We start from the raw sequence: 22,274 nt of genomic DNA on the forward strand, positions 1-22,274 counted from the left end.
TAAAGCTTTTGTCTGTATGTGAATTGTATTGTGTACCCTTTAAAATAACACATTTATTCTACATAAATTTGTATTTTGAAAAGTATACACCCGTCTGGTATTATCTTTATTTACTGTGCATTAGTGCTACGTTTGATTTGTTCAAAAGTAAAATAACACATTTTTTAATTTATATAAAAGCCAAGATAAGGGCTTTAAACAATTCATTTCTTCTCTCCATTGAAAAAGATCTATTGTTGGCACTGTTACCTGACACTAAGTCTAATTTACCCAATCTTCCAAGGGTCTATTGTGTTTGCCCAGTTTCCTGGCCAACTTTCTGAAACTGGCATTTTTAAAATGATAATTGAAACTCAGACTTCACCATAAGTTAGGATTTTTTATTGCAATTCCAAAGATACCAAATTTGAACTGTTTAGCTGTTCCCATTTGGAAATTACAGCTTTTTAAATGTAATAAGGTAATTCCAATGTTATTCTATGGGAGAGGTAGGTCTTGGACTAATGAAAAATGACTGACTTTAGTAGTTTTTGACTAACAGGATATGTAAAACATAAAGGTATGAGACACAATCCTATGCACACACAAGGGTTTAATATACAGATACGTTAATAATCAAATCATGCAACAATATCAAAGACTTGGGCCAAATCTTCTTGTTCGTGACATTTTATTTTCTTTTTAATACTCGAGTTACACCGCTCCAGCCGACACGTGTTTCATCAAAACAATTGTTGCTTTGACTTTTCAGGGCTGCCTTCTAATCAAGGCTTGTGTTGTCTTTCCGCTTGACCGGTGATAATTCCAACCCGGTAAGGGTATCTGTGTAACTTTCGGTTGGGACGGGGCTCGGTTGTCCCGGAAATTAATTTGCCAGAGTATGGCATTGCTGTAGTTGAGGAACAGAGCAGGGATCTCAATCACTTACAATGTACTATGCTTAAGTGTTCTGTCATTCAATATCCACCTCAGTTGTCGGTTATCTAGACAATGATATATACTTCTCACTCGGAGACCACTTAAGTTTGTGTCTTTTATTTCACCATCAAAATCCGATTTTCTAGAATATGACCCCACTTTGTAGGACCCTGCTCTGTCTTCCTGCCGCGAATCCGGCGTTCTCTCTCGATGGTGGCATGCAGCCACCATCCGGCGTTCTCTCTCGATGGTGGACTTAACCTTAGTCACAGATAATTCCTCTGGGCAGCATTCCTTTATCACTACTCTTACCATATCACAACCAAGGACCAATCAATAGCAAGTCAGGTTTAATCCCTTTCAAGTGGGAAAGTCTAGCAAGAATTGCTAGGGCAGATCAGCTATGAAAAGGAACGCAAAAATCCCTAGACATAATAGGCATTGCAGAGTGTCAGTGGTAAACAGCTTTAGTCCCTTTGGCACAGCAAGCTACGGAAATTACATTTGCCTTAACTCATAGCATTTAGGAGCAGAAATATGAGTCATGTGAAGAGGAATGAATGCTTAGAATTCCACTATGTTTTCCACACTGTTTTCTTTTGAGATTGGGTGAACCAGACGTGATTTTACTGTGTGGTTATTCTGCAATGTAAAGATACAGAAGCATTGGCTGCAACAGCAGCTAAGCCTCAATTTCTATTATTCTTTCTCAATGAAGGAGAATGCAATGCTCCTCCCTGCCACAATGCAGCTTCCAGGGCCGGACTGGCCATTGCGTGCACCGGGCATTCCCCCGGTGCGCAGCACTGGTGGGTTGCTGCAAAATCGGCTCTGTAACAAAATCGTCCGAAAATCGACCACCGGCAAAGAGCTCGGCGGCACCTCCAACTCCCCGAGTGGGAAGGGAGGGGGGCGGCCGAGCACTTTGTCAGGACCGGTTGTGGAACCCAGTCCGGCCCTGGCAACTTCCCCTTCCCTCCCCTACTCCCCCAGCCCCTTTCCATACCCTCTGTCCGTCCTAGAGGTCCCTGCATACATTTACCTCATACTCATTTTAGGTGCTAAACGTATGTGTTAAGCTCCACGGATTTGGTTTTATGACAAGATAAATTGGCCCCACAAGGTAACTCCCCATCCCAAGCGGTTTAACTTGTAATTGCACAGTATTAGGGTGGATTTACCACATGGTAAGTGTAAAATCACGTGTGATTTAACTGTGCACGTAACTTGTAATCAACCCCTTAGAATGACTCACTGAGAACCCTAAAACAGATTGCTGCACATGCCCGAATTATTTGCAAATATAGGTAAATACTAAATTCAGTTCCAGGGAACTATATTTTACCTCACCAATAAGATCCAGAAAATCCAAAAAAAACATTTGTGGTTGCATGTGTTGTCACCAACTTAGCAGTTTGTGATGGACTGGCCATTTTTGATATGATTTGCATATGTTTGACCCCGGTCTGTGAGATCATAGGCATTGACAAATAGTGCAGAATTAGGCTATATATTTAAATTGATTCAATCATTTCATTCAGTCACTTGTCTATATAAATTAACTTTAGCAGAATGCGTAAGGCCAGACATAATTGCAGAACTTCAAGAGCCACGAAGCTGCATGTTTCTTATGAGACACAAGGCTAAAATGTGTGCAGGGATGTTTGAGTTCTCCCTTCAGGGGAGATTTTGTCCAGCAGTCTGTGTACATGTTTGAAGTCTACCTGTAAAGGCACTGATGAGTTGAACATTCATAGAGAATGAAAAATGGCAGTAGTATTGCAATTGGTTCAGATTGAGTCACATAATTTCTTCTAATACTTTATGTTGTCTAACATTCAGCTCACCTTGCATGGACCTCTCCAAGCTTAGACAAATTTATAGGAATTGAATCAACCTTTGTTTGTAGTTAGAAAGTATGGCCAGGCATTGAACAAGATGACTGCAGGTTGAAGAAACTCCTCAAGTCAGACCAATAGATCCCCTAAAAGAGTCTCCCCCACACAAGAGGTTGTAGAAACTGATGCCCACCTGATGGAACAGAGTTTAGATGGTGAGGCCCAGAGAAGGGCAGGTCGGAGTTGCAGAAAGAGACTCCCACCAATAGAGTAAATCATGAAGTTGACCCTGCTGGGTGGGGAACTTACCTGGACCACTCTAATGAAGATTGGAGCATAAGACTTGACGGTGAGGGAATGCAGAGGAACGGGCTTGGCACAGAGAAGATTGGAGCAGTGGTGAAGAGGGGTGGGGAGTTGTAGACCATGGGAGCAAGGCAATGAAGTATAGGTATGAAACCCTGTGGAGAAGGTACCAGTGAGGCAGAGAGTAATACATACACGGACTCACACCTAAATAGCTGATGAGGCCAAACAATAACAGAGAAAGCACAATATGAAGGCCCTAGTGATTAAAAAATACATTAAAACTTTAAAAAAAGAAGAAAAGAAAACAGATGCAGCAACTATTAGGTTAAAGAAGCAGTACCTCATGGACATAATATTGAGAAGAGTTAGACTCTGCTGCATGCACGGAGAGTGGAAGGAAGATGTAGACCGGTCACAGGATAAGTAAGGCAGAACACAGTCCTATGGATCTATGAGGTGCTTCCTATTACAAGTATGGATGCTTGGTAAAACTGACTGGCTGAGGAGGAGTGATGGCAGTAACTGGAGCGGCGATAATGGGCTTGATAATATGGCCTTGAGAATTCCAATAAAAGCCCAGGTCCTGGTGTCAACATGGGCTTCTATTGGAATTCTCTACGGCATATTATCAAGCCCATTACCGCTGTTTTAGCGGCAGTTTCCTGCCGCTAAAGTGGCGATAATTTTAACGCCGTTCCTTGATAACATGCCCCCATATTTTTTAACTCGACCCGATGCAGCAATCCTGGTTGAAGGCGCTAAGCTGCCGATGCTGTGCGAGATGGTGCCTGCCTGAGCGCTCAACCTGACATCACCTCTAAGGAACTGGTCGCCAGTGTTGGAGGGTAGGCAAGGCTGTGGTTGTGAGTATCAGAAAGAAGTAGCAATGGCGGCATAGCGGAGGCCGGGCAGAGCGGAGTCAAAGGGAATCTCCAGTGTCTGCCTCTTGTTTGGCCACTGCAGTAATCTGGCTGAGTGACGTTCCCCAATGATGTTGACTAAGACACAAGAGTCAGACACAATGCATACATTTCTGATGGTGAGTGCACCATAACTCTTTAGTAGTACAGTACAACACAACTGCCTGGAGACAACTGAAGGTGTTATTATTATTTTAATATAAGAACAACAGAACATACGTTTGAAAAAGCAGACTTGGCTGCCATGCCATATGCTTGCACTGCCGTTTTGTGGTAAAATATAAGTAAAGAATTTTCCACAGTGAACCTCTATGTCAATGAAGTACTGAATAATCTATTATATATCCCCTTTACTTTACTTATTGTTATACTACGCCCGCTTGCGTAAATCCGCTGAATTTGGCTGAGTTTTTCAGTAACTCCAGGGAATTCTGTGGAGTGAAACTCCACAAGCTCTGCACAGCCATAGTTAATTTGTGCTTCTCTTTCTTTACAAGTTATGCTAACCTCAGTATAACCCATCAAATCAATATCTGAATTATCCAAGCTCTGAGTCACAATATCTGACCCTTTCAGCTCACCACAACTCATAACACCACTAACACCACTAAATCTTTTTTCCAAATAGTCCTTAGTGATTATTGTCCATGGAGACCCCGAGTCAACTATGAGTTCCCACTTCCAGACAAGAATCTGAACCTTACACTTGGGTGGTTTCCTGCCCTCAGTACTCTCATCATCAGGTGTATTTAGTGATGGCACCATATTTTTTCACTGTCACTGCTGGTTTCCCCAGCACACACACACACTTCACACATGAAACTTCCCCTGCACTTGCAGCTCTGCCTTTGGAAGACTAAGGGCCATATGTATCATCAACCTGATTTGCGATTCTCAAATAGCGAATTTTTAGAAATCGCTATTTGAGAGTTGCAAGTAGGGATGTATGTACAAAATCACAATTTTTTTGCGATTTCTTAGTATTCCTTAATTGCGATTAGCAAATTGCGAATCGCAATTAAGGAATACTTTCCCATTCATTTCTATGGGACAGGAGACCCATAGGAATGGATGAGAAGTTATTCTCAATTTGCAATTCGCAATTTGAGAATTGCAAATTGAGAATAATTTCAAGGGTGCAGGGGTGTCCAAAGGACACCCTGTTGCACCCCTGAAATCAGCATGGGTGCACATGTGGCGCACATACATGCCCTAAGGGCATTTATGTGCCTCACATTGCACTTTGAAAAATGCAAAAAAGTGCATTTTTCAAGGAATTCGCAAATTACCACCAACTTGAAGTTGGTGGTAATTTGCGATTCCTTAAGGCCAATTTGCATTTTTTTATGCTTCATACATTGCATTTAAGGAATCGCAAAATTTGCAATTCCTTAAATGCAATCGCAAAATAAGGAATCGCAAATTTTGTGATTCCTTATTTTGCACGCATATTTCTTGATACACACTATTTTGCACTAATGCGTTTGCAAACGCCGAAATTCTGTGAATTTCGGCGTTTGGGAACGCATTAGTGCTTGATATATATGTCCCCAAATCCCCTTCTTCCTCTCATGTTTGCATACCCGCGCAAAATGTCCAACCCTGCCACATTTGCAAAACTCTTTCCCAATGGCAGGACACTATGTAAATGTAGCCAAATGATTAAAACTCCTGCACGTATAACAAGTTGCAGCTTTGCCATGCCTCCTTCCTATGTGAGCAATTTTATGGGCAAAATTGTTCACTACACATACTTCATCCACTGCATTACACTTGTGGTATTCGTGTCTTGCACCAACTTCATCCTTTTCTCAGATTGATCAAATGCCTTGGCAGTGGTGATGGCATCCTGCAGATTAGGGTCCTCCATCACCCATAACTGTTCTTGGATTTTCTTACTCTTTACATTCACAAATACTTGAGCTCTAATTTTCTCATCACACATAACGCCAAAATTGCAGTTCATTGAAAGTGCTTCTAGCCTCATAAGGAAATCATTAAAAGACTCTCCATCATGTTGAGCCCCAGTGGCTGCTCCTCCGCTAAGACGGAGGAGAAATACCCCACTGCGCATAAAATGACAATAACGTATTACATTTAAATTCAGCCTGTGTGCAGCATGGGACGGGGCGGGGCTGGCCAGGGGAGGAGTGGTTTGCACTCCCAAAGTGCTCATAAACTGTTTTGCCAGCCCTTTTGAACCAACCAAACAGTTCATGCGCACTTTGCATGTTCCTACCTGTACTACACAGTCTGGTCAGGAACATCCACAGGCTCCTGTTTGAGTCTGAGTGCCTATCCACAGCGCTCAAACCAATCACAATGCTGCATTGCAGCATTGTGACTGGCTATTTGGGGGTCTGTGTGCCAGGTGCTTCATGCTGCTGGCTGGGATGCAGAGGAAGAAGGAAAAGATGCAGGAGAGGCACGGTCTGCCAGCCATTCAAAGGTAAGTGTTTTTAATATTTATTAATTAACCCCCCACCCCTCGCCCTACCACCCACATCCTTGAGGAGTCGCGACTGTTAAGCCCTAGTATAAAACTTAAACCTATTCAAAGCTATGATGGAGGTCGGTTTAAATCTGTGCTCCATGCGTAATGATGTCTCCTCAAACATAGTAGTTAGCGCCCCTGATCTTCTTGAGGAGCAATCTAGGAAACGTTCTAAGCGTTACTTGATCTTCTGACCCTAAACAATTAAGTAAGATGTTTTTCTCCCTTCCAGCTTCCACTCTATCCTCATCAACAGCTTTCATGTATGCCAAGAATTCTTTCTTCCATCCTGGCCACGAAATTCGAGGTTCACTTTTGGTCTGTAAGCATTTAGCAGGTTTAAACTGCATTGTAGAATCTTTACAGCAAACCCAAAATAGTTAGAAGAACAGCAGGGCTGGACTGAGAACACAAACCAGCCTTGGCAATTCAGTTGAGTGTTGCAAGATAAATTCCAAAGATGATCACATGTAGCCCTGATGTATATTTCATGTAGAAGGTATATTGGATGATTCAGTAGTATGTTACAGGTTTCATGGAGGTCTTAAGGAGGTCTTAAGGATGTCCCACCAGGAACAGCATGGTTGCTGCTCAGCCCAATCTCTTTAACTGTCATTCTCCACACACAAGCAGGCACACTCACATTCCACTCTCTCTGTCATCAGGCATTCCAACATTCCACGCAGACATCACATACACTCTGGCTGAGCAGCTAAGGAGGAGATGCACTTGTAGGAAGCAAGGTATAACATATCGCTTCCCTTGGACAGCAATAAACCACAATAATTTGCAACATTGCAACTTAAAAATAAAAATGATGATACTTGCAATATTACACACAGTTCATATTAGGGAAAGAATAAAAGTACAGTGATAAGGAAGAAAGAAATGAATAGGTAGTAGAAAGTGATAAGAATGAGGGGAGGATGAAACAGTGCAAACAGTTACAAGATGGCACACATACCCTTCCCTTGGAGAAAAACAAACAATTGAAAGCAATGAATGAAACATTGCCTTTAAAACATTGCCTGTAAAATGTTCTTGTGAAGGAAGAAGAGAAACAGACTAAGAACAGAAAGATTTTATGTAAGTAAAAAGGTGCAAGGCAGTAGCGTAACGAAAGGCTGAGATGGTACAACACCCAACCATGTTTCTACTCGCCACGCCATAGAGGAAATAATGCAGGACTGAGAGAGTGAAGGACAAAAGGGAGAAGAAAAATATCAAGACACTCACTCTCTGCATACCTCAATAACTATATGGAGTAGAGGACCCATTGCACAAAGTATAGGGTAGATAACCCATCGCACAAAGGCACAAGGCACAACTGTATATGGTAAATAACTCATCGCATATAGGCACAAAGACTCAAAAGTCTAAATACATAACCCATCGCACAAAGGCACAAGGCACAAAGGCACAACAGCATGGGTAAATAACCCAGCGCATAAAAGCACAAAGGCTCACAAGTATAGGTACATAACCCATCGCACAAAGGCACAAGGCACGAAGGCACAACAGTGTAGGGTAAATAACCCATAGCATAAAGGCACAAAGGCACAAAAATATGGGTAAATAACCGATTGCACATTACAAACTGATGTGTGAACACCTCAGAAGCATGAGAATAAGTGCTAAATAAACACGCGTAAAGGGTGATGCAAGTGTAACATTAATGTTCAAGGTATAACATGCTGCTGCTGCTTTTGTTACAGGGGACCGATATTGCAGCACTGGCCCCAAGTAACAAAAATAGCCCCCACCACTCAAAAACCATCGCCGGCCTTCTGACCTACTGGGAAAGCCCCAGGTACCCACTACGCCAGTCCGGCCCTGAAGAACAGTACAATAAACAAGTTACACCCAAAATTTCCCTAAATATGCAATGTAATTACACTATGAAGCATGTCACTGAAACACGCAGCAATGTAGCTTCCAAAAGTTCCCTGAATATACAAAGTAAATAGACTGTGAATGATAAAGTGTGTGTGTGTCCCCGAAACATGCAGCAATACATGATGCTCTTGTCTTCACAGATAGGCCTGCCTCCAAAAGACATGCACAGTCAGTCGCAGTCGCGCACTGAAAGTCAGTGACGTGAAAGTGACGATATGTGCACACTCAGTCCACACCCTTCTAGCCTCACTCCTCAGCATGCGGACAGAAAGCTTAACCCCGACGGCAATGCACATTGGAAAGATGCCAGTCCCATAGCATACAGAAACAGGCAAAATAACGCAAAAGTAAAGGTTAAAAAAAAATACCTTGAATGCGCGATGGTCAGCAAATAAGCCGCCTTACAAGGCTGCTTCAGTGAATTAGAAAATTACAGTTTACAAATGTTCGTAGTCAATTCCAACCAAGTTCAATATTTCCAAAAGAAGACTGTACCACAGCTGTTCTGTCAATTAGTAGCAAGTATCTCCAGGCCCGGACTGGCCGTTGCGGGCACCAGGCAATCCCCCGGTGCGCCGCAAGGGTGGGGGCCGGTTTTGGGCCCCTGGGGGCCGTTTTTGTTACAGGGCCGTTTATGCAGCATAGCTGCAAAATCGGCCACGCAACAAAATCGGCCGAAAACCGGCCCCATCAAAGAGCTCAGACCTCCCCCCGGGGGCCAGCCGAGCACTTTGCCGGGCCGGTTTTCGTTCCCAGTCCGGCCCTGAGTATCTCTTCTCCTCGTCGCCATTGTTGCAATCTATAAAATTCTCCAAATAGTAAATAAAAGTAAGTAATTGGAGACAGCACAGTACCAGGCCGGGAGCCAGGCAGATCTAACAACTCTGTACTCACCATTCCAAAACAGAACCTTAATGAACACAAAGCTGGCAGGAGACCAGAATTAAATACAAATACAAACACAAAGATTAAAGGGGACTACACAGAATATAAAACATTGGTACTCAGGGTTGGAATAGTGGGAATCCCCATCTGGTTAGGCTGTGGCACCATTCTGTTGCCCGGGAACCTGGAGTTCTGCTACACAGACTGTGATGCAGTTTTTGATGACTGTAATACTTTAAAAGCGGAAACTTGTAGGAAGAACAGTGGAACCTCCACTAAAGTTTATTCATTAACCAGGGGAGGCAGGCCAGGCATAGTAAAGTATCAGTGAATAACTGGTGGCTAATAAAGGGCAAATAAGAATTGAATGCCTCGATTGGGACAGAAAGAGTACTCTGGACCACACCAGCAACATAAGCTTGATACATTTACATTTCCCAGATGGAGGCCTCACCAAGAGCCATAGAAACCTGAAAGTAAAATGATGCAGAGTAGGCCTAGCCCCAATAACATTGTTGCAAGAGGTATTAATATTAAAGAATCGAGGGCAACTCTTGAGTAAACTATAGATATTGTAAACTAAGAGGTAAATCTCCTTTTAATGCTGTTACAAAAGAAAATGGGAAATATTTGCAGATTTTAATATTGTTAAAAAAGGATAGATGAGTAAGATCAAAGGCACGCTTCCCAAGAACTTTTGGTTGGCCTCTATAGCATTAATTTAGAAGGAATAATAAAAAATAAAAAAACAACTCCTCCTCCTCATATCGTCCAATAGCCCTCTCAAATTTGGTAACTAACCATTTTGCGAAAATTCTAGCTAAGGTACTGCTTCCGGTTTTATTCGATGTGATTTACCCAGATTAATTCAGTTCAGGTTTAATTTAATTTAATAATAACACTCAATAAATGATTGTCCAGTCAATGTGTTTTCTTCAGAAAAAGAAAAAGTACTGTGTATTAATGTACAAATATATACCTACGGTTGATTGAAAATACCATAGACGACACTGCAAAATCACATTTGACCCTTAAAGAGATATGGCCCCCAAAGCCCCAGTGCCCTGCCCCCACCTATACCAGACAGCACATAACAATATAGTGGATATTACTTTAGATAACATTGGACTATTGGCTTTATTAAAGGTTCACTATATTACAAGAGAAAGAAACCACATGTTAAAACCTGTACTTTTAATATACTTTCAGGACCCATAAATGTGACTGTAATAACAGCCCCTAGAAAGTACCACTTTCTGATCACATAAAATACAGCCATAGACCCAGCCTCTAGGCAGTGCTTCACTCCATGTATCTTCCTTATACACCTTCAGACCACTTCTTCACGGCCAAACTGTTTGAAACAATGTGCTCCATTACCCTTAAAATCAAACTGAAGGACTGGCTAGGCATACTGTAGACACAGCAAAAAGATGTACAAAGGATTTGCAGGCTCCAACAAACATGGAAAATATACAGTCCATTAATTATCAAATGACAAATACATCTGAGCAACTGTGAGTAGGAATTTATCTTACTGTTAACTTTTCACGAGTCGTCTGTTTTCCATGATTGTTGGAGCCTTGTGTGAAACTCAACTGTGGAGTGCGAGGTTTCCTTAAGGCTGATTGTTAACCCCAGGATCTTTTTGCATTTTATTCGGGCCCTGCACCTGTACGCTAGCACCAGCCCTGCTTGTGTGGACCAGGTCGTTGTGACTGCATGATTCATTTCGAGCAGTACTTCATCCAGCATTGCTGCCTCCCAATCAGAGGACGCTGATGTCTACGGGGAAAAACCTATTCGGGGCATGGAGGTGGGTTTGGGCTGATAAAAAGGAGCAAAGGGGGCTTGAGAGTTGTAGACAGGAGAAGTGTGGCTGAATGGTTAGAGTGGCAGACCCTGATGCAGAGGTCTAGCCCGGGACCAGGGTTCAATTCCTCGCCTCGGCGGGTCTTGGGCTCAAAATTCCACGGACCTGATAATTCTCGCCTCGGTGCCTATTCCAATCATGGAGTCCCACTCTGCAACTCTGGGCAATAGCTTGCTTAATCTCCACAACGGCCCCCACAACGCTAAGAATGCCTGGCCTCCACCTTGGGGGTGCCCAGGAGTGGACACCTCACAGGGAAAGCCAGGATGGGTTCCACAGCGGTATTCGTACAAGCGCCTTGAGACCGTTGCGGGTGAGTAGTGCGCTATACAAGTATCAATTTACAATTTTTACAGGGACAATGGAATTATGTGGCAGTGGAGGACCAAATTATGCGGCAGTGTTGATTAAATTATGCAGCAAGAAAAAATGCAGCCGATTATGCAGCAGACAATGAATTATGTGGCAAATGCAGCAAATCCATAATTATGAGAAGAACACCACAGCCACAGAATCGTTTAATTCCCGTGACATTGTGTATAATAGAGTGGGGTATAGGGATGAAGGTTCTATTAGAACATTGCAGAAAAGTAACAAAGAGAATTGTTTTTCAAATGTAAACGTAATTGCATTTACACCTTAAAAACTCAAGCCCAGATTTACAAAGAATTCACGTACTGCAGGGCTGCAAGCATAGTTGCTGCTCTGCATTAAGTGAAATGGAGAGAGCAGAGCTGCACCATATCTGCGAAGAAATGGCACAGTTCTGTTCTCTCGATGCCGGGGTTTGCTTTCTGCTACCCAGTGCCATCGCAGGGGTACCTTCCTGGACAAAACTATTCCTTGAGACTTTTTCCTCTTTGTATGTGCATCACAGAATCCTATAAAGAAAACAGGAGTATTACCCATAAACCAATCGGGATTAGGGTGCTGAGTATAGAGGTGAAACAATATCCCAAAAGGTGTAAATGTAAGGACAATTTACATGGTATAAAATCAGCATTACATGAAGTACAGAAAGGAGACACCTATTCAATTAGTTTTAGAAAAATAAATTTTTAATTTTTGATATTTCAGCAAAGATTTTTTCGGATACACACCGTTATATACAGCACATGAACCAAAACTTAGGGTGACAACCCAAAGACAAACTTGGTGCACTATATGTACAAGTGAGGTGTAGCGACTCAAGTGAAGGCGTGTGCAGCGGCGGACGGCGCAAAGTGAGCAAGGGGAAATATTTACAGTGAGTAGCTCAACAGTGACATGAAATCAGTGACAATCTATAATACAGTTTATAGTTTCAAATTTCAATTGGGGTCACAATAGTATGCGCCTAAAATTTGCGCTGGAAGGTCGACGACGTTTCGGTCCTTAATCAATGTGGACCATCTTCAGGACAGTGTTGTCTCGATTAAGAGTGCTGTGGGGTGAAAAATAATAAATGTAGGTACCCAGGAAAACAATGCCAGGTGGATAAAGGGGAGGCAGGGGGATGGGACCGGAGGGGGAAGGGATCTGTTAAGATTCGGACCAGGGAGGGTATGGGAGGGAGCGGGCGGGGAGGGGGAAAACCATGGAGAAATTACTGAATAATAAATAGCAGGAAGAGCCACGGAGAGAAGGAATGTAGGACAGAAGGACGGGGAAGCAGAGGAGGGGGGGGGCGGCACAGGTCTATACACTGGGGTATATATGTAAGGTGTCATACATGCCTAATCCAGACTGGTGTCTTAAGGAGGGGACAGGGGGTCAAGAAGAAGACCAAAATTGGTCTCACCTGCGCGCGAAGGAATCACGGCCGAGATCAGGGAGATCCGGCACGTTGCGTCTGGCCGCCCAAGGACTGCAATTCAAGGGAAACAGGGGTAAGTATATCGAGCCATAATTCGGTCAGATTCCGTTAGATCTAAGCATAGGAAGGTATATACCTGAATTAGTTGTCTGATGGAATGGGCGTCTCAGGGGATTCGTTATGTTATGTTATGTTATGTTATGTTATCCGTATTTATAGAGCGCACAGATGCCCCAGCAAAGGGGCGTCCTGGCGCTGATAGAACAGAAAAACGGACAAAGTAATACCAAAGGAAGCAATGACAACAACACTAGGAATCCAATGGAAACATTGATAAGGTATCTGTGGTCAAAGACCTGTAAGAAGTGCAGTGAAATGGAGGTCAGTCTAAAGTTAGCTGAGCAAGCAAGCGGAATGAACGCGGTAGGATTCCACACCAAGGGACCTATAATTAAAAGGGAGGAGTCATAAGGGGTGTTATATTGTATATCTAATAAAAAGTGAATGAAGCGCCACCGTCAGGGGTTACCTGTTAGTTAAGAAGGGTTCCCAGAACAAAATATCGTGAAGACGTCACGTTGGCGAGAAGCAATGGTGGCCAAACACCTGCAATTAATTAAAAATATATTCAGGGCCCTTCTAACCTGATAGTCTGTGGTGAAATGAAATGAAATGAAATGAAATGAAATGAAATGAAATTGGGTTTATAAAGCGCATGGCTGCCCTAGAGCGTCCCAGCGCTGGTAAAATAATAAATAATAATGATGATAGCAGAGACCTCAAGAAGGGAAAGATCTAAGGTGTGTTAGGGAAAAGAAAGGTTTTGAATGCTTTTCTGAATTTCGGATAGGAGGTTTCCATCCGGAGCTCCCTGGGAAGTGCATTCCATTTTTTTGCCGCATTCAACGAGAACCGGCGGCCTCCGGAACGTGCTTTCCTCACTCTAGGAGTGACAGCCAGGTTTTCTCCATCAGACCGAAGGGTCCGGGCTGGTTTATAGGGGCGAATCATGTCTCTCAAGGCCGGTGGGCCTTTGCCTTGCAGTGTTTTATGCGCGATGCAGAGTGATTTAAAGGAGATTCGCTCCTGAATTGGGAGCCAGTGGAGGGCTCTTAGCAATGGTTTGGCTGAAGCCCGCCTCGATGTCCCCATGAGCAACCGGGCTGCGGCATTCTGTACTCGTTGGAGAGTATTAATGGAGGCCAGGGGTGCGGCTAAGAAGAGGGCGTTGCCATAATCCAATCTAGATAAAATTAGACCCTGGATTAATAGCTTTCTTGATTGGAAGGGCAGGAGGGGGAGTACCTTCCGTACTGCCCGGAGAAGGCCAAAGCAACCTCCGGCGACTTTCTGTGCATGGGTCTTAAATGTTAATTGAGGTTCGAACCAGACCCCAAGACTTTTAACTTTTTCCTTGGGTGAAGGGAGTTCACCCATGCAGGGGGGCCAGAGCTCAGAGGGCAGGGATGTCGCTTGGTTACCCAGGAGCATAATCTCCGTCTTAGCTCCGTTTAGTTTGAGCTTAGAATCGGTCATCCAGGCGGAGACTGCAGTTAGACATTTGAAGAGGTCGTCTGGGCATCCCCCTTGGTGTGCCAGCGAGACGACAAGTTGTGTGTCATCAGCGTAGCTGATGGATTTGATCCCAAAGGGGGCTATTACCGCCTCTAACGGGGCCATATAGACATTAAACAGTGTGGGGCTCAGGGAGGAGCCCTGAGGAACCCCACACTGAAGAGGAGTGGATTTGGACATGGATCCATTTTCCCATATCCTGAAGGATCGTTTTTCCAGGAAGGATTCCAGCCATTTGAGGGCAGATCCTGTGATGCCCAGGTTGGCGAGACGTTTGGTCAGGGTTGCATGGTCCACGGTGTCGAATGCAGCGCTTAGATCCAGGAGGATCAGGGCCGCTGATCCCCCTGAATCCAGGATGCATCTGGCCTCCTCTGACACCGCTATGAGGGCAGTGTCGGTGCCCTGGCCTGGGTCAAAGCCCGTTTGAGAGTTGCTCAATAGATTGTTCGTCTCCAGAAAATCGGAGAGCTGCCTATTCGCCACCTTTTCGGCCACTTTGCCCAATCCCGGGAGCAGGGAGATAGGGCGAAAGTTGGCCAAATCAGAGGTATCTAACCCAGGTTTCTTTAGGAGCGCTTTGATTTTGGCCTGTTTCCAGCTCGGGGGGACAATGCCTGTGGTAAATGAGGTGTTTAGCAGCTCTGTGGCCACAGGGGCTATGGTGCTCACGATTTGTTTGAGGATATGCATCGGAGCAGGGTCGGAGGGGGAACCACTTTTTATATTCGAAAGAGTGGTGCAAAAATCTTCCCTGGTTATAGCGCTAAACGCTTTGAATTGAAGGCTAGAAGAAGCGGGGGAAGGGGCTACGATAGACGGTGTTACAGGAGGTTGAGGGAGGCTGTCAAGAATTTTCTGTATCTTTCCATCGAAGAAGTCTGCTAGTTGATCGCATCTTGCTTCGGGGTCATTATGTGTGGTGGTTGGGGCTGGAATTTTAAGAAGCTGGTTAACGATTTTGAACGTTTCCCTAGAGGAGTTGGCTGACAGTCTGATTTTCTCCTCAAAGAAAACTGCCTTCGATTTCTGTCGTGAGGCTTTATAGAGCCTCAGAGCTGCCTGGTAGGAGGCCTTGCTGTTAGGTGCCCAATCTTTCCTCCACGTGCGTTCGCATTTTTTACAGTCTTTTCTGAGATCTCTTAATTCGGTCGTGAACCAGGGGGATTTAAAAGTACTGCTCTTTTTTATAATTAATTTGGGGGGCAGAACCGTGTCCAGAGAATTAGTGAGCCAGTTATGGAAATTTATGTCTGCTTGCAGGACATCGGGGACAACTTCGGGAATGGAATGTTCGAGAGCAGTTTTCAGGCTTTCCACCGAAAGCCTAGGCCAAGCTCTTTGAAGGGTACGGGGACGTGAGGACTTGATCTTTTCAGGAAAGATTTCCCAGAAAAAAGGCACGGCGAGATGGTCAGACCATGGTAGAGGCAGAGGGGACTTCAGTTCAAACTGGGGGTTGTTTGAAAAGATAGGGTCCAACAGATGGCCTTTGTTATGGGTGGCTTCCTTGTTTAAGAGCTCAAGTTCAAAGGTTTTAAAGTTTGAGATTAGATCTACGGCTGGTCTATCCTTGAGATCGTCAAAATGCAGATTTAGGTCTCCTAGAACCATAAAGTTGGAGGCCCGGGCTGCTTTTGCTAAGGTAGCTTCCAATAGGGAGTCAGAGAAATGTCTAAGACTTCCCGGAGGGCGATAGATGAGGAAGCCTGAGAGGGAAAGGGTGGGTGAGAGCTGGATGTTGAAACAGGCACTTTCTGCATCAGAAATTCCACCTTCCTCGAGTCTGCAGGTCAGGGAGTCTCTATAAATTATAGCAAGACCTCCGCCCTTCCCTTGATCTCTATTCTGATGCTGAATGTTAAAGCCGCTTGGAAGTGCGGAGATAATATCAAAATCAGTGTTAGAGGATAGCCATGTCTCCGTGAGAAAAAGCACGTCCAAGTTACAGTCTTCAATAAGCAGACTGATCACTACCGCATGTTTTGGCAGAGATCTGCAGTTGAGTAGCGCCATCTCCACTAATCGCCCTGCCTTCTTACCGTTAGACTCCTTAAGAATCGGGTCTGGGCAGACTTGGCAGCGACAGAAAGGGGTGTCACTCCGGGCGTGCTGATGGCAACCCGGGTCCCCATGAAGCTGAAGTGCCAAGAGCTCCTCCCGCGAGAATCGCGAAAGTCCCGGAGGAACCACGGGCATAGTGGCTGGCCCTAGGCCCGGTCTGGCCCGGAGGCGCGCCAGACGCCTCCGGCGCTATCGGCGCGCCCGCTGCGCCCGCCCGCTGCGCAGACTGGAAATGGGCTTCATTTTAAGGCGCCCGGGCCGTGATTCGCCTGAACGCTAGCGCGCTAACCGGGCTTTCCCTCCAAGATGGCGGCCAAAGTCGTCGCCCTCGGGGAAGCCCGTCTGAGTCCGAGTGTGGCCCTGAATCGGCCCTCGGTGAGCCTGAAGCGGGTACAGTAGCGCGCCCCAACTGTCCCTGGGCAAATTAGTGCTTGTGTGCAATTTTACGCAAGTAACAACAAATTTTAAAAGCAGTATAAAAACAGGTATATGTGCAAAATATGGTAATTAAAATCTGAGTCAGTGGCCTAACTCCCGGCTTTCCGCCTCAGGAGTGCTCCGTTATCAGGTTAAAATTACCAATGCCTCGTCTGTCTGTGCTTTTTAAGGCGCCCGGGCCGTGATTCGCCCGAACGCTAGAGCGCTAACCGGGCTTTCCCTCCAAGATGGCGGCCAAAGTCGTCGCCCTCGGGGAAGCCCGTCTGAGTCCGAGTGTGGCCCTGAATCGGCCCTCGGTGAGCCTGAAGCGGGTACAGTAGCGCGCCCCAACTGTCCCTGGGCAAATTAGTGCTCGTGTGCAATTTTACGCAAGTAACAACAAATTTTAAAAGCAGTATAAAAACAGGTATATGTGCAAAATATGGTAATTAAAATCTGAGTCAGTGGCCTAACTCCCGGCTTTCCGCCTCAGGAGTGCTCCGTTATCAGGTTAAAATTACCAATGCCTCGTCTGTCTGTGCTTTTTAAGGCGCCCGGGCCGTGATTCGCCCGAACGCTAGAGCGCTAACCGGGCTTTCCCTCCAAGATGGCGGCCAAAGTCGTCGCCCTCGGGGAAGCCCGTCTGAGTCCGAGTGTGGCCCTGAATCGGCCCTCGGTGAGCCTAAAGCGGGTACAGTAGCGCGCCCCAACTGTCCCTGGGCAAATTAGTGCTCGTGTGCAATTTTACGCAAGTAACAACAAATTTTAAAAGCAGTATAAAAACAGGTATATGTGCAAAATATGGTAATTAAAATCAGAGTCAGTGGCCTAACTCCCGGCTTTCCGCCTCAGGAGTGCTCCGTTATCAGGTTAAAATTACCAATGCCTCGTCTGTCTGTGCTTTTTAAGGCGCCCGGGCCGTGATTCGCCCGAACGCTAGAGCGCTAACCGGGCTTTCCCTCCAAGATGGCAGCCAAAGTCGTCGCCCTCGGGGAAGCCCGTCTGAGTCCGAGTGTGGCCCTGAATCGGCCCTCGGTGAGCCTGAAGCGGGTACAGTAGCGCGCCCCAACTGTCCCTGGGCAAATTAGTGCTCGTGTGCAATTTTACGCAAGTAACAACAAATTTTAAAAGCAGTATAAAAACAGGTATATGTGCAAAATATGGTAATTAAAATCTGAGTCAGTGGCCTAACTCCCGGCTTTCCGCCTCAGGAGTGCTCCGTTATCAGGTTAAAATGATGGAACGATAAGCGTACTTCTGTCGTACCTGTTTTAATGGTGAGAGACGCGGACACATTGAATGTAGTCAGACTCGCCGGTCAACGATCCGGGCGGCTGCTTCGTGGCATTTGCATCGGAGAGGGCGTAGGGGAAGGCGGAAGTAGACTGGGAGGGGTGTCACGTGACCGAAGGGAGGTGGCGGGGCGAGGGCAAGACCCAGTGACAGTATTCCGAGGTTAACCCTGTAAACCCCGGGTGTATTCAAGGTCAGTTGATAGTAAATCATGTAATCGGCTAAACATTTCTTTAGATACAAGAGCAAAATATGACAAGGAACAATCATAGCAGGTCATATAAATCCGTATACTTCATTAACGTTTGACAGGAGGGACCCAATTCAAACATAGCTTACGAAATGAAAAATCACATTCATATTGACAAACAGTTAGAGCAAACTCGATCTCAAATAGAATAGAAGAGGCAAAGGACCACTCAATTACAGGGGTCTAAGAGGTCACATACTAGGGACAATCCATAGGTACAGACATTGAGAGTAATCAGTATATAACAGGAAGGAAGGGGTAGTTAAAGACTGATGGTATTGTTCCATTCATCAAGACTATTCAAGCCAGAGGCAACATAATTACATAAGGTCATCCACTTGCATTCTGCTTTATTTAGTAGGGTCTTGATATCTCCTCCATGGGCAGGGAGAGAGAGTTTTTCGATCACTTGCCACCTTAAGTCGACATCTTGGTGGCCCAGTTTGAGGAAGTGTGAGACCAAAGGGGCAGTAAGTACTTGACAGTTAATCCTACTTCTATGTTGGATGATCCTTTGTTTTATCATTTGGGTTGTTTGCCCTATATAGATTAGACTGCAATGGCATGTAATGGCATTGATAACATTCTGCGTTCTGCAATTAGTATGGCTTTTCAGTTTGTAGGTATAGTCGTGATAAAGGAAAACCTTGGTATTTTGTGTCAAATCACAGACACTACAGTTTTGACATCTGTAGTGTCCGATCACTGGATCTAATCCCCATGCTGATGTAATAGTATGTCTTTCGCTGTCTTGTTGTGGCCATGTAATGGCATGTACCAAATGGCTGGCGATGTTTCTGCCTCGTTGGTGGGAGAAAAGGGGTAACTCAGTGAAGGGTTCATGTGCCCGAAGTATTGGCCAGTTTTTTTCTGATGATTTTGCTGACTTCATTACTATGTGGGCTGAACTTTGACACAAAAGGGATCCTGTTCAAAATCTTTTTGGGCTGCGGTGAAAGGAGCGTGTCTCTGTGACAATACCAGGCTCTTTTCCTGGCTTGGGAGACCAAGCGTCGTGGGTAGCCTCTATGGATAAGTTTTTTCGTGAGGACTTCAGCTTCCCTGAAATAATCCTTACGCCATTTACAATTCCGTCTAATCCGTAAAAATTGTCCGTAGGGTAATCCATCCCGTAGGCCTCGAGGATGGTAGCTGGAATACTCCAAGAGAGTAATTCTTCTCCGTAGGTTTTCGGAAAAGGGTTGTCCCCAATTTTCCGTCTTCAGCGTGGATGGTAACGTCCAGAAACGGAAGATCGTTAGTTTTATACTCACTGGTGAATTTTAGATGTTCCTGTGCTTGGTTGAGCCATGTAGTAAAATCATTTAGCGTGAGGTGATCCCCATTCCAGATCAGTAAAACGTCGTCTATATAGCGACGCCACAGGGATATGTGGGAGAGATGTGGATTGACAGGGTTCAGGATCACACATTTCTCCAGGTCGTGTACAAATAGAATCACAAAATTTAGGGCAAAGCAAGCGCCCATAGCGACGCCTTTAACTTGTAGGAAAAAGGTGTCTTTGTATAGGAAATAGTTGTTTTGAAGGGCGATGCGTAATAATGCCATAATGAAATCAGTGGGTATTTTCCAGGGTTGTGGTCTTGTCAGGAGGAGGTTCCGGATCACTTGTAGGCCCTCATCATGTGGAATGTTCGTATAAAGGGATTCAATATCCATACTGACTAATAAGTGAGAGGGCGTATCAAATTCAGTATCTTCGATGGTATTTATTAAGTCAGTGGTGTCACGGATGAAGGTATCAGTACCAGGAACAAATTCTTTGATTACAGCGTCAATATATTTGCCCAAAGGTTCTAGGATCGATCCACACCCAGATATTATTGGGCGTCCCGGTGGATTCTGCTGGTCTTTGTGGATCTTGGGCAAGACATACATCACAGGGGTTCTGGGGCTGGAGTTGTTCAAAAATTCAAATTCTTTTTTTGTAATGATATTAAGTTCTTTTGCTTCATTAGTGATTGTTAATATTTTCTGTCTGATATCCTCCAATGGATCCTTCGAAAGTGGTTTGTAATGATTGCAGTTCATAAGTTGTCTCTGTATTTCCAGATCGTATTTGTCATGTCCAAGTACAACGATCCCTCCTCCCTTGTCCGCTGGTTTTATAACAATCTCTGCATTGTTTTTAAGGGACATAAGGGCTTGTTTTTCCACCAGCGGGATATTATAGGGTGTGAAATATGGTTTAGATTTAAGATTCATGACATCCCTCATCACCAGGTGTTCAAATGTGAGGATCTCTGGAGGCATGGAATGAGTGGGAGGATTGAATGTGGAAGGGGGTCGAAATGCTGACCCAGTGGAGTATGTAGAATCCTGTTTGTCAATAAAGAATTGTTTTAATCTGATCCTTCTAAAGAATTTTAGTAAATTCATTTGTAGTTCCAAGAAACCGTGCGTTCGGTGGGCACAAATGTAAGACCTGTAGAGAGGAGTGTGGTTTCTTCTTGGCTAAGTTGGTAGTCCGACAGATTGACGCCTTCACTTGAGTCGCTACACCTCACTTGTACATATAGTGCACCAAGTTTGTCTTTGGGTTGTCACCCTAAGTTTTGGTTCATGTGCTGTATATAACGGTGTGTATCCGAAAAAATCTTTGCTGAAATATCAAAAACTAAAAATTTATTTTTCTAAAACTTATTGAATAGGTGTCTCCTTTCTGTACTTCATGTAATGCTGATTGCATACCATGTAAATTGTCCTTACATTTACATCACAGAATCCAGCACACATCCAAAGAGGAAATAAAGAGGAGTAAATATGCAGACACATCATTTTAGCGCAAACCCATGTCTACTTCTCTTTGTAAATATGGGTGTTTGTCTAGATCCATGGGTGGATGCAAGAGAATGCCAGTGTACCAACCATGAAGTGCTTACCTGCCACAAAGTATTGCAAGGCGGTGCAATGCGCTGCCTTGCTTTAGGTTTTCTTGCAAAGTCACTCAAATTGACATTTGTAAATGCTGAAAAGGATTTTGTGTTGGGGCTGCATCACAAAAGTGACACAGCCCACGCAAAATCTTTGTAAATCTGGGCCTATGTATGCAAAATGTAGTTTTGAAAAAAGGCATAACATGAATGGGTTTCTATGTAATCGTAAATGCCATTTATCTGGCAAATTTCCATTAAACAGTTTAGGTGAAATGGTTTCTCATTTAGAGCATTCCATAAAATTGTTTTTCTATGAAATCACATACAGCCGTAAAAAAGTGCTATGCTCTTTGGAATCACATGCCCATTGCAGTGAATTGACCTTAAGGTGACACTTGACATCTGTGCACCTTGGTTGACCAAATGGGAATACATAACCAGTTGAATTTCATCATAACAGGGGATTGCCTGACTGCATTAAATTAATATGAATGACTTACATGTGTTCAGTCAGTGATTGACCATAAATTCTTATGATTTTTAACATCTTAAGAACTGGGGGATCGTACCCTACATCTGGTGGAGTTTTGCACGTGATTGATTTATACAATGAACTGTGCTGTAATGTCAAAAGCTATGTTTAGATTTTATGATGCGTGTACAATACCTTCACCGCAATGCTTTAGACGTTGCTTGAGAGCGAGAGCTTTCTTTCATGTAGTCTGGAAATGTCCAGTGATCATCACCGATTTCTGGGAATCATTACTCGCATTTCTGTTGAAAGCTTTGGCAGGCCGATCCTCTGAGATCACCATGTTCGGAACATATGGTGACCTGGGGGGCAGCCCAG

General features: G+C 44.4%; 1 protein-coding gene across 4 annotated transcripts in view; it reads left to right on the top strand.

Annotated features, from left to right (window-relative positions):
- CDHR5 (cadherin related family member 5) overlaps positions 1-22,274 on the top strand; it is a 392,579-nt gene that overhangs the window by 131,349 nt on the left and 238,956 nt on the right. The gene's annotated exons all lie outside the window — the stretch shown is intronic.

This window comes from Lissotriton helveticus, chromosome 3_1 (assembly GCF_964261635.1).
Source record: "Lissotriton helveticus chromosome 3_1, aLisHel1.1, whole genome shotgun sequence".
Taxonomy (NCBI): Eukaryota; Metazoa; Chordata; class Amphibia; order Caudata; family Salamandridae; genus Lissotriton; species Lissotriton helveticus.